The following is a 12,364-nucleotide window of genomic DNA, read 5'->3' on the forward strand; positions in this document are numbered from 1 at the left end:
CTCACAAATTTTGGCCACCATAAATTATGACAAAGATTGTATAAGATATGCGACAATGGGACTTCCTTGATGGTGCAGTGGTTAAGAATCCGCCTGTCAATGCAGGGGACACGGGTTCAATCCCTGGTCCGGGAAGATCCCACATGCCACAGACCAGCTAATCCCATACGCCACAACTACTGACACCCGTGCGTCTGCAGCCCATGCTCCAAAACGAGAGAAGCCACCACAATGAGAAGCCCACGCACCACAATGAAGAGCAGCCCCTACTTGCTGCAACTAGAGAAAGCCCACACGCAGCAACGAAGACCCAACGCAGCCATTAATTAATTAATTAATTAATTAATTAAAAGATATGACAACAACATCAAAGGTGCTGAGAAACATAGGTATGAAACTTATCAGGCGTGGCCTTATTTAAAATATACTAGTCCATTTTCTCCTCCTCCCTTCTCTAATTTAACAACTTAGGAGAATTAGAGAGACACAAAGTTTAGGGCATCAAGTCCCTTTCTTATCTAATGGTATGAAATAATACATTCAGGGAGAATTTGTGGTAAGAAGAAAGTATGTAAGATTAACTTATATGTTCTAAATGAATATAAAAAATTTAGACCCAAAACCAGTAAGAAATGTACTCCTTTAACGCCAAGTTATGACCGAGAAACTACTTCCATATTCCAAATGAGGCTGTGCAATTTCTTCAGCTCACACATTAGTATTCTCGTGTGCTCTGTAGTAAAAAAAAAAAAAAAAAAGAGTGCCTGATTACAATTCACTATCCAGAATTTTATGGCTAGAACTTGAAGGAAACAGAGTTTCTGCCAAAATAGCTTCCTGCCCAGGTGCTGAACCAATTAACTCTTAAGCAATCAGGCAGTAAACCAGTAATGGTGAATTTTCTGAAGTGCTATATGTAAGGAGACAGCTTGGAAAAATAAAGATGAAAATTTGTTTTCATAACCAGGAGTGTTTAAAATCCTGAGAGACTGTTTGAATGCCTTGCTGAAATGTATGTGACATTGAAAATTCCCAAATGATCTGATGGTTAAAGATCCCTGCAGTCAACACTGACACTTTTTTTCCTAAATGTTGAGAAAACTATTTTATTATAATGTGTAATAGAGAGCCAGTGAATAAATTTGCTTTTGGAAAAAAAAAAAAGGTATTTAAATGTGAAGTTGGCTATTAAAATATTTCATCCAACTAACAGCATCAAAATAAAATCACAGCCACATGGCTTCTCTTAAGAAAGAAAAAAGCTGGTAGTCAACTAGTAGCATTATTTTCTAAGTCTGCTACAAATATAACATTGTACTCTTTTAACAACTCAGAAATAATACCAATGTTTACAGAAGAAGAATGTGATTGTAAAACATGATGGTAGTAAGCATGTGATTCCAGAAGCAAAAGTTCCAGGTCTTTGGAAAAATGACATATCCAGATTTGCCAGTCTCAAGAAGCACTGAAATAAGCTCTTTCCTTCTGCACATCTTACAAGAGGATGAAATTGATATACTTTGGAAAACCAAGGTACTGAACACAGGTCTGGTTTGATTTCTTCCTTTCTCCCTTCCTTTCATCCTTCCTTCCTTCCTTCCTTCCTTCTTTCCTTCCTTCCTTCCTTCCTTCCTTCCTTCCTTTCTCTCATTCTTTCTAGTAGACTTCTAAGGATAATTAGGGGGGTTTAGAGCCCCAGATAACACACTAACCTGAGAATTGAAAAGTCTACTTGTTTTGTTGATTTTGCTATTAATTGGCTCAATAACCTAAAGTAGCTACTTATTATCTGTGCCTTGTGACATCAAAAAAAAAAAAAAAAAGGCATTGAAATCCACATACTCCTTCCCAGGGGATTATGAAGATAGGGTTTCATCACACACTATGCTTCGTCCTGATTGCACAGAAAGTACAATGGGAATATGGTTACAATAAACATTGAAAGTCCAAGGGAGAAGATTCTAATCAGTGATTGAGCAAAAGGAGGGAGATCTAGATAATCATAAGTCCTCTCCAGCTCTAACATTGACAATTCAATGGGAATGAATACAGTAAGTGAAGATCAGCAAGTGTGGAAAGTGATGATTGCAAAGTTATTTTGATGGAGTAATTAAAACAATAGGTACCATGGAGCAGGCTGGCAGCAAGACCACAGGAGGGCTGAAGAATAGAAAACCAAAAGAGAGAGAAGGGAAAAGGATTTATTTATGTGTGGGCGGCCCTACTCAACTCCACTCTTCCAGCGTTTATGGAGCACTTCTTGAGGCCTGGCTCTGTGTCAAGGGCTGGCCCAGTCCCAGGCCCTGCTTTGGGGAGGCTAAAAATGTAGAGGGGAGACCAACATGCAGGTGGTAAGCTGCCCAAAGTGTGGGAAGTGATATCACAGAGATGGTAAAAAATGCTAAGAGAGCAAAGAGAAAAGACTAATCCATTGATAGGGATTAGCAGAGGTCATGAGATCCCACTACAAATAGTCAAACCTATGATTTTTTTCAAGACAAAAGATTAACATTAGATTTTCAGCTCACTTTCATTTCCATATTTCTCACATTTTCTACGTGATACAGAAAGCTAAACCCTAAGTATAATCTTCAGCTTCCATGGGCTTCAGGTGATGCAAATGAATTCTTCCACTCTACCAGAGGTCTCGTGAGTTGTCTATCAAGTAAAACCTTGCCTTTCCTTCAATGTAGTGAATTGCCAGTTCTTCCATTGAGATTCAAAAGAAATTGAACACACACACAAGAAAAGTTTTAATTATAAACTCTAGCCTACTTGTTGTCTCAAACTGTTAGACTTACAAGCTTTATTCTACAAAATGCCAACTCTCATATTAAAGTTTCCTTCACAAACACAAAGTTTAGTAAATAAAGAATGAACAGTGATGTTCAGTGTATATTTTCTTGCTGGGCCTCAAAAGATCATCTGGGAGGTATAATAGGAAACAGCAGGCAATCAGTAAAAACAAAAACAAAGGGATCTAGTTCCTAACTCAGTTTTCCACTTGACTTTGTGCATAGGTGAAATCAGACAAACCCAATTGTTTTTCTTTTCTGCTAAGTAAGTCACCTTTGTTTATATGTCCTTCATGTGACCGGAGATTTTCTTATCTTGTTTGTTAAGATGGAGAAGCAGGTTTCCTGTCAGCACATTCAAGATGCAATTGGAAAGCGTTCGGGAGAGCCAGTGACTTGGCCTCTTCCTCTGGGTCTCCCAAAGACGCTCCATGGCATAGTGACCTCCCCGAGGCCAAAACCCACATCTCCCTGAAGCACCCCCTCCGAGGCTGAATAATTACCCAGAGTAGGTGTCAACCAGCTCTCCAAGAGATGGTGGAAGCAGCAGAAGAATCCTCATGGGTCCCCATCACTACAGACTAAACAGCTTCATGAAAGCCATGGATGAGAGGCTCCCAACATCATAACCACAGCAGGACTGGGAGAGGAGAGATCTCAGTGAATGGGCCTCCACCGCTTTCCCCAGCGCCCAGACTTAGACACCCCACCTTGAGAAAACCTTCATCGATAAACAAGTTCTGGAGTAGAACCTCACACGAGGTGCCAAAGGAATAATCTCTTTTCATGGTCAGCAAATCCCGGTCAGCTATATGCCCCACCTCACAACGGCACAACTCCACCGACAGAAGTCCAAGCCAACATAAAGAGAAACAGAAATATTGTTAACTGCAAGAAGACAAGGATAAACTTAGGAGAGCAAAAACATATTCCTGAAGCAAGAAGTCTTAGCCTCCCGGGGTTACTTCTTCCACCCAGACTTGGTCAGACATAAAGCCCATGACCCCAAAGTTAGCTTGTATGATGGGAACATCATGTTTGCAGAATTCAAAGGGTCTGAGGTCAGGATGGCTGGGGCTGGAGGTAGTATACGAACCTAAGGATGTCAGGAGCCTAAATTATAAAGTCAGACCTATGACTTTAGTCTAGCCTTAAGATTTCAGTGTATCCTTAAGTTCTTAGTTTATACCTTCATATCTCACTCATTTTCCACATAATGCAGCAAGAAAAGATGAGGTCCTGCAAGGACAAATTTGGAAACAACCTGGATTTTACTTCTATAAACAGTTTTGAAACAGTCTGTGCTTAGCCTAAGAGTTATCTCTATATCCATGAGGGACAAGTAGTCCCTCTGGACTACTTGTCCAGATTCTGAAAGGACATTTTAATCCTCTGTTTCTAATTTCACCAGTTAAAGCATTAAATGCAAGTGTTCACATGGGATTTCAGTTTCACTTAATAAGTTATATTATATACTTCCTCTCACTTATGCTGACAAAGGATCCCTGAGTATCGCTAGAATTAGATTCTACAACAGATTCTAGCACGGACCCAGAGCAGATGTGCAATGGTTCCAGACTAGAGTCTGCCCTCTAAACTCCAGCTCAGAGATGGTGAATATGACCAAAGTCATCCAAAGAGGCTCCAAAGACTTCTGGAACATGAGGTTCACTTTCGAACATGGATACAGCTGCTCCCAGGATGTTGAATATGATACTAGCCTTTAGCCCACTCAGGAGCAATCTACCAGCCAAATGTTCATGTTCAGAGAAGTAAACCCTTGCTGCCATCCCTAAAGGTACTCCGAGAGGTGACAATAAGGAGAGAAACAGCACACCCAAGAACTTGATCTAAAAGTGACTTCTCGATGTGTTACGTATACATAATGGAATATTACTCAGCCATAAAAAAGCATGAAATAATGCCATTTGCAGCAACATGGGTGGACCTAGAGTTTATCATACTAAGTGAAGTAAGTCAGACAGAGAAAGAAATATAGCATATGGTATCACTTATACATGGAATCTAAAAAAAATGATACAAATGAACTTATTTATAAAGCAGAAATAGACTTACAGACATAGAAAACAAACTTATGCTTACCAAAGAGGAAAAGGAGGGAGGGAGGGATAAATTAGGAGTTTGCGATTAGCAGATACACACTACTATGTATAAAATAGATAAACAGCAAAGACCTACTGTATAGCACAGGTAACTGTATTCACTCTCTTATATAATTTATAATGGAAAAGAATATGAAAAATTATATATATATACAAATATATGTCTAAATGAATCACTTTGCTGCATACTTGAAACTAACACGACACTGTAAAAAACTATACTTCAATAAAAAATAAAACTAATAAAAATAAATGTGACTTCTCTCTACACTTTCGTCAAATTTCCCTCACATTTCTAAGATAGGTAGTAAATATTGTCATATACTTTTGGAATATTTGGGAAAGTACGTAATCCAGAACGCTCTATTCTCTCTGCCTCATTGAGGCACCAGTCTGCCTCCATGTGCTGTGTCCCCAACACTCTTCAGTTTCCCACCCACCTCCTTGCCTGAATTGTCTGTCTCAGTGTGATGCATAACTTCAGTGCACTAGGGTAAAGTGGAATGCTAGCAGAGTCAAGGGGATGAGAAAGAGAGATGAAAGGTGGTGTTTGATCCACACTAGGTTTTCCTCCCTCTAGGTAACTACATACCCTTAAGGTTTTACACACAATTTTGGTTACTATGAAAAGCAAAGAAGAACAAAAATCTGCTTCATTTTTGGCATATTTCTGGCACTGATGTCTCCGTGTATACTGTAAAGCCACTTTTTGCAGACAAGAATTATAGAAATTTCACTCTTTGTGAACTGTGGTGGAATTCTTTCAAGGGAATAGCCATGACATTCTCCAGCCTCAGATTAGGTTTCGAAGTGGACGGTCAATCAGTCAGCAACTTTCTGAACATGCGTTGTGCACAGAGATGGACTTTTACCAGCAATATTTATGAAATAAAAAAAATAGACCAATAACTTAGGATCTGATTGAGAAAAGGGGGCAAAAGAAAATTTACCAGCATCTGCAAAAGCAAAAATGAGCAAAGCATAAATGTATATATGTATTAACATATTCAATCAACATTTATTACTTGCCATGTGTACACACACATTATCATAGTAAAGCAAAAACTATACTGAGGGGTAGGTAGTGTCTTAAAATAGACTCTAAACATTTTCTTGCCAGTAATTCTCCCTTACCTCTAGTAAAAGAATTCAGTAGAAGAATTCACTGCTTACACTATGCATTGGATAACTAAGAATATTTTTCTAATAAAATGGCATGTACTAAGTTCTCAATAAATGTTAGGTTCCTTCCCACCAGTATTTGTTCCAAATCCTTTCTGTTTAACTTGATATTGCTGAATAGTGTCCAGAATGTTTGGAATGTTTACACCACTCCTACATTCTTAGACATAGAAAACAAAAGGCCTCTGAGTCCAAGGACATACACTATGGATACAAATTTTTTTTCTTCCATGGAATTATAATCATTTTAGCGCAAATAAACAGAGTATTTGGCAAGAGTTACATATAAATTCTGATCTGAATTTATTGGATTGAGAAATTATGCTTCCTGGTTATTTTGCTCAAGAAGAGTGAAACAACCAAAATATAAAATAAAATGGAACTACTGGGAGAGAGGTACGTTCCTGGAATAACAGAGTCAGAACCTCCATAAATCTAACCCCCCATCAAAGCCATGAAAATACTGGAAAAATTATCAAAATCAACTTTTTGAGAACTTTGGAAATTAAGCAAAGGCTTGCAACCATCTAAAGAGAGTTTATACCAAAAAAACTACTAAACCTTGGCAAGAAGACAAGGGACTGAGACATTTTAACTTGAGTTACTCCTATCTACCTCCTTCTCCAACTGCACAGCATTAGCCTGGAGAGCCACCAGCCTTGCAGCCAACAGAGGGACAGACAGGCTCTGGAGCTTCTCCCAAAGCCCTATCCTCAGACCATGGTCACCTGACTCACAGCTCCCTGAAGCAGCCACATTCACAGGTTGTTGTGTATTTGACTCATTCAGAGCTCAGCGCCACAGGAAAAACTCTGTCCCTAGGGCATTGATGGAAATAATCAGCTTCAATTATTTAAAATTCCATTTAACTAACAATGCAATACTAATTGGGGCAAAGAGAGGCCTGGCAGAAAATATAAAAGGAAGATCTGGGGGAATGAGACTTGCATAGAGGGCTTTGATAAGCTCTGACATTTTTCTGGGGCTCTAGAAGACCATACACATGTGCAGGGCTGTTCTCATGCCCAAGGAGGACCAGAGAGGGCACCAATTACTCACCCCTGGCTGACCTTGAAGCCCTGCAAAAGCAGGAAATAAAGACTAAGATAGACTTACAAATGACCTGAGAGTTGAAGGTATGTCCCCAATACACACACACACACACACACACACATACACACACACACACACACACACACACACACTCCTCATATCAAAATGTGGCTGGGTCAAGGCATTTAAGGAAATCTTTCGACCAATCAATTGCTGACTATAAAAAATTAATAAACAGAAACCTCAATTAAGTAGAGTCAAGAGACCAGAAGGGGAGCTCTCACACCCTGTGAAGATAGCAGAGCCCCACAGGAAGGAGAAAGACTCCTCTTGTTTCCTAGCAATGACTCAGCCAATGGAAAGTCATGGATTGTTTACTATAGCCCTCTCAAATTCCTTTTCTCATCTATAAAAGTGTTCTCCTTCCCTTGCTATATGGGAACTTGCACCTGGTTTGTCATGGTTGCATATCCTGAACCACAATTCTCTCTGTTGCAGAATAAATTCATCTCTGCTGGAGAAATATCTGGCAGTCTATTTATTTTAGGTCAACACTGACCAATAAGCTATGCTGACCCAGGTCAACCCCTACAAAGACAGGCTTAAAAATAAAATTAGGAATTTGTTTAAATGAGTGACTTTTTAAAAAAGCTGAGACTTTAGTGGTCACACACTATAGGGAATACAGATTCTACAGAATTTATCCAGAGAAGTCAGTAAACAAACAAACAACAATAAAGCAACAACAACAAACCCTAGGGGCAAAGGCATTAGCAATCTAATTCCACAGACACATAGATCAATGGAAAAGAATAGAGAACCCAGAAATAAACCTACTCTTATGGTCAATTAATCTGACAAAGGAAGCAAGAATATACAATGGAGAAAAGACAGTCTCTTCAATAAGTGGTGGCGGGAAAAGTGGACAGCTACATGTAAAAGAATTAAATTAGAATATTCTCTAACAGCATATATATAAATAAACTCAAAATGGATTAAAAACCTAAATGTAAGACTGGAAACCATAAAACTCCTAGAAGAAAACAGGGAGAACATTCTTTGACATAAATCGTAGCAATATTTTTTGAATCTGTCTCCTAAAATAAAGGATATAAAAGCAAAAGTAAACAAATGGGACCTAATTAAACTTATAAGCTTTTGCACAGCAAAGGAAACTACTGACAAAACAGAAAGACAACCTACTGAATGAGAGAAAATATTTGCAAAAGATATGACTGATAAGGGATTAATATCCTACATATATAAACAGCTCATACAACTTAACATCAAAAAACAAACAATCTGATTAAACATGGGCAGAAGACCTGAACAGACATTTTTCCAAGAGGAAATGCAGATAGCCAACAGGCACATGAAAAGATGCTCAACATTGCTAACCATCAGGGAAATGCAAATCAAAACCACAATGAGGTATCACCTCACACTGGTCAGAATGGCTATCATCAAAAACACCACAAATAACAAATGTTGGCAAGGATGTGAAGAAAAGGGAACCCTGGTGCATGTTGGTGGGGAGGTAACTTGGTGCAGTCACTACGGAGAACAGTATGGAGGCTTCTCAAAAAAGTAAAAATAGAACTACCATATAACCCAGCAATTCCATTCCTGGGTTTATATCCAAAGAAAATGAAAACCCTAATTAGAAAAGATACCTGCAACCCAATGTTCATAGCAGCATTATTTACAATTGCCAACATATGGAAGCAACCTAAGTGTCCATCAACAGATAAATGGTTAAAGAAGGCATGGCATAATATATATATACATACACACAATGGAATACTACTCAATCATAACAAAATGAAACTTTGTCATTTGCAGCAACCTGGAAAGACTTAGAAGGCATTATGCTAAGTAAAATAAGTCAGACAGAGAAAGACAAACACTGTATGATATCACTTATATATGGAATATAAAAAATTACACTGGTGAATATAACAAAAAAGAAGCAGACTCACAGATACAGAGAACAAACTACCAGTTACCAGTGGGGAGAGGGAAAGAGGGAGGGGCATTAGAGGAGTAGAGAATTAAGAGGTACAAACTATCATGGGTAAAATAATCTACAAGAATATATTGTACAACACAGGGAATATAACCAATATTTTATAATAAAGAAAAGGAAATCTAATTTCAGAGTGGCAACATTATATCAGTTTGTTTTCAGTGTCCAATTCTCAACCAAAAAAAAAAAAAAAACTGAGACATCCAAAGAAACAGGGAAGTATAGCCCATACACAGAGGGAAAAAAGTGGTTAATAGAAATTGTCCCTGAGGAGGACTAGATATTGGCTTAGCAGATGAGGGTTTTATTTATTTATTTTTGGATGACTTGAATTATATATATATATATACACAGCATGTTCTTATTAGTCATCAATTTTATACACATCAGTGTATACATGTCAATCCCAATCTCCCAATTCATCCCATCACCACCCCCACTCCCCACTGCTTTCCCCCCTTGGTGTCCATACATTTGTTCTCTACATCTGTGTCTCAATTTCTGCTCTGCAAACTGGTTCATCTGTACCATTTTTCTAGGTTCCACATATATGTGTTAATATACAATATTTGTTTTACTCTTTCTGACTTACTTCACTCTGTATGACAGTCTCTAGATCCATTCACGTCTCAAAAAATGACCCAATTTCTTTCCTCTTTATGGCTGAGTAATATTCCATTGTATATATGTACCATATCTCCTTTATCCATTTGTCTGTCAATGAGCATTTAGGTTGCTTCCATGACCTGGCTATTGTAAATAGTGCTGCAATGAACACTGGGGTGCATGTGTCTTTTTGAATTATGGTTTTCTCTGGGTGTATGCCCAGTAGTGGGATTGCTGGGTCATATGGTAATTCTATTTTTAGTTTTTTAAGGAAACTCCATACTGTTCTCCATAGTAGCTGTATCAATTTACGTTCCCACCAACAGTGCAAGAGGGTTGGCTTTTCTCCACACCCTCTCCAGCATTTGTTGTTTGTAGATTTTCTGATGATGCCCATTCTAACCAGTGTGAGGTGACACCTCATTGTAGTTTTGATTTGCATTTCTCTAATAATTAGTGATGTTGAGCAGCTTTTCATGTGCTTCTTGGCCATCTGTATGTCTTCTTTGGAGAAATGTCTATTTAGGTCTTCTGCCCATTTTTGGATTGGGATGTTTGTTTATTTAGTATTCAGCTGCATGAGCTGTTTATATATTTTGGAGATTAATCCTTTGTCCATTGATTCATTTGCAAATATTTTCTCCCATTCTGAGGGTTGTCTTTTCATCTTGTTTATGGTTTCCTTTGCTGTGCAAAAGCTTTGAAGTTTGACGTTTCATTAGGTCTCATTTGTTTATTTTTGTTTTTATTTCCATTACTCTAGGAGGTGGATCAAAAAAGATCTTGCTGTGATTTATGTCAAAGAGTGTTCTTCCTATGTTTCCCTCTAAGAGTTTAATAGTGTCCAGTCTTACATTTAGGTCTCTAATCCATTTTGAGTTTATTTTTGTGTATGGTGTTAGGGAGTGTTCTAATTTCATTCTTTTACATGTAGCTGTCCACTTTTCCCAGCACCACTTATTGAAGACACTGTCTTTTTTCCATTGTATATCCTTGCCTCCTTTGTCATAGATTAGTTGACCATGGGTGCATGGGTTTATCTCTGGGATTTCTATCTTGTTCCATTGATCTATGTTTCTGTTTTTATGCCAGTACCATATTGTCTTGATTACCGTAGCTTTATAGTATAGCCTGAAGTCAGGGAGTCAGATTGCTCCAGCTCCATTTTTTTCCCTCAAGACTGCTTTGGCTATTCGGAGTCTTTTGTGTCTCAATACAAATTTCAAGATTTTTTGTTCTAGTTCTGTAAAAAATGCTATTGGTAATTTGATACGGATTGCATTGAATCTGTAAATTGCTTTGGGTAGTATAGTCATTTTCACAATATTGATTCTTCCAATCCAACATGGTATATCTCTCCATCTGTTGGTATCATCTTCAATTTCTTTCATCAGTGTCTTATAGTTATCTGCATATAGGTCTTTTATCTCCCTAGATAGGTTTATTCCTAGGTATTTTATTCTTTTTGTTGCAGTGGTAAATGGGAGTGCTTTCTTAATTTCTCTTTCAGATTTTTCATCATTAGTGTATAGGAATGCAAGAGATTACTGGCCATTAATTTTGTATCCTTTTACTTTACCAAATTCATTGATTAGCTCTAGTAGTTTTCTAGTGGCATCTTTAGGATTCTCTATATATAGTATCATGTCATCTGCAAACAGTGACAGTTTTACTTCTTCTTTTCCAATTTGTATTCCTTTTTTTCCTTTTTCTTCTCTGATTTCTGTGGCTAGGACTTCCAAAACTATGTTGAATAATAGTGGTGAGAGTGGACATCCTTGTCTTGTTCCTGATCTTACAGGAAATGCTTTCAGTTTTTCACCATTAAGAATGATGTTTGCTGTTGGTTTGTCATATATGGCCTTTATTATGTTGAGGTAGGTTCCCTCTATGCCCACTTTCTGGAGAGTTTTTATCATAAATAGGTGTTGAATTTTGTCAAAAGCTTTTTCTGCATCTATTGAGATGATCATATGGTTTTTATTCTTCAATTTGTTAATATGGTGTATCACATTGATTGATTTGTGTATATTGAAGAATCCCTGCATCCCTGGGATAAATCCCATTTGGTAATGGTGTATGATCCTTATAATGTGTTGCTGGATTCTGTTTGCAAGTATTTTGTTGAGGATTTTTGCATGTATATTCATCAGTGATATTGGTCTGTAATTTTCTTTTTTTGTATTATCTTTGTCTGGTTTTGATATCAGGGTGATGGTGGCCTCAAAGAATGAGTTTGGGAATGTTCCTTCCTCCGCAATTTTTTGGAAGAGTTTGAGAAGGATGGGTGTTAGCTCTTCTCTAAATATTTGTTAGAAATTACCTGTGAAGCCATCTGGTCCTGGACTTTTGTTCATTGGAAGATTTTTAATCACAGTTTCAATTTCATTACTTCTGATTGGTCTGTTCATATTTTCTACTTCTTCCTAGTTCAGTCTTGGGAAGTTATACATTTCTAAGAATGTGTCCATTTCTTTCAGGTTGTCCAATTTTTTGGCAGTTGCTTGTAGTAATCTCTTAGGATGCTTTGTATTTCTGCAGTGTCTGTTGTAACTTCTCCTTTTCCATTTCTAATTTTA

The sequence above is a fragment of the Kogia breviceps genome, chromosome 13 (genome assembly GCF_026419965.1).
Source record: "Kogia breviceps isolate mKogBre1 chromosome 13, mKogBre1 haplotype 1, whole genome shotgun sequence".
Classification (NCBI taxonomy): Eukaryota; Metazoa; Chordata; class Mammalia; order Artiodactyla; family Physeteridae; genus Kogia; species Kogia breviceps.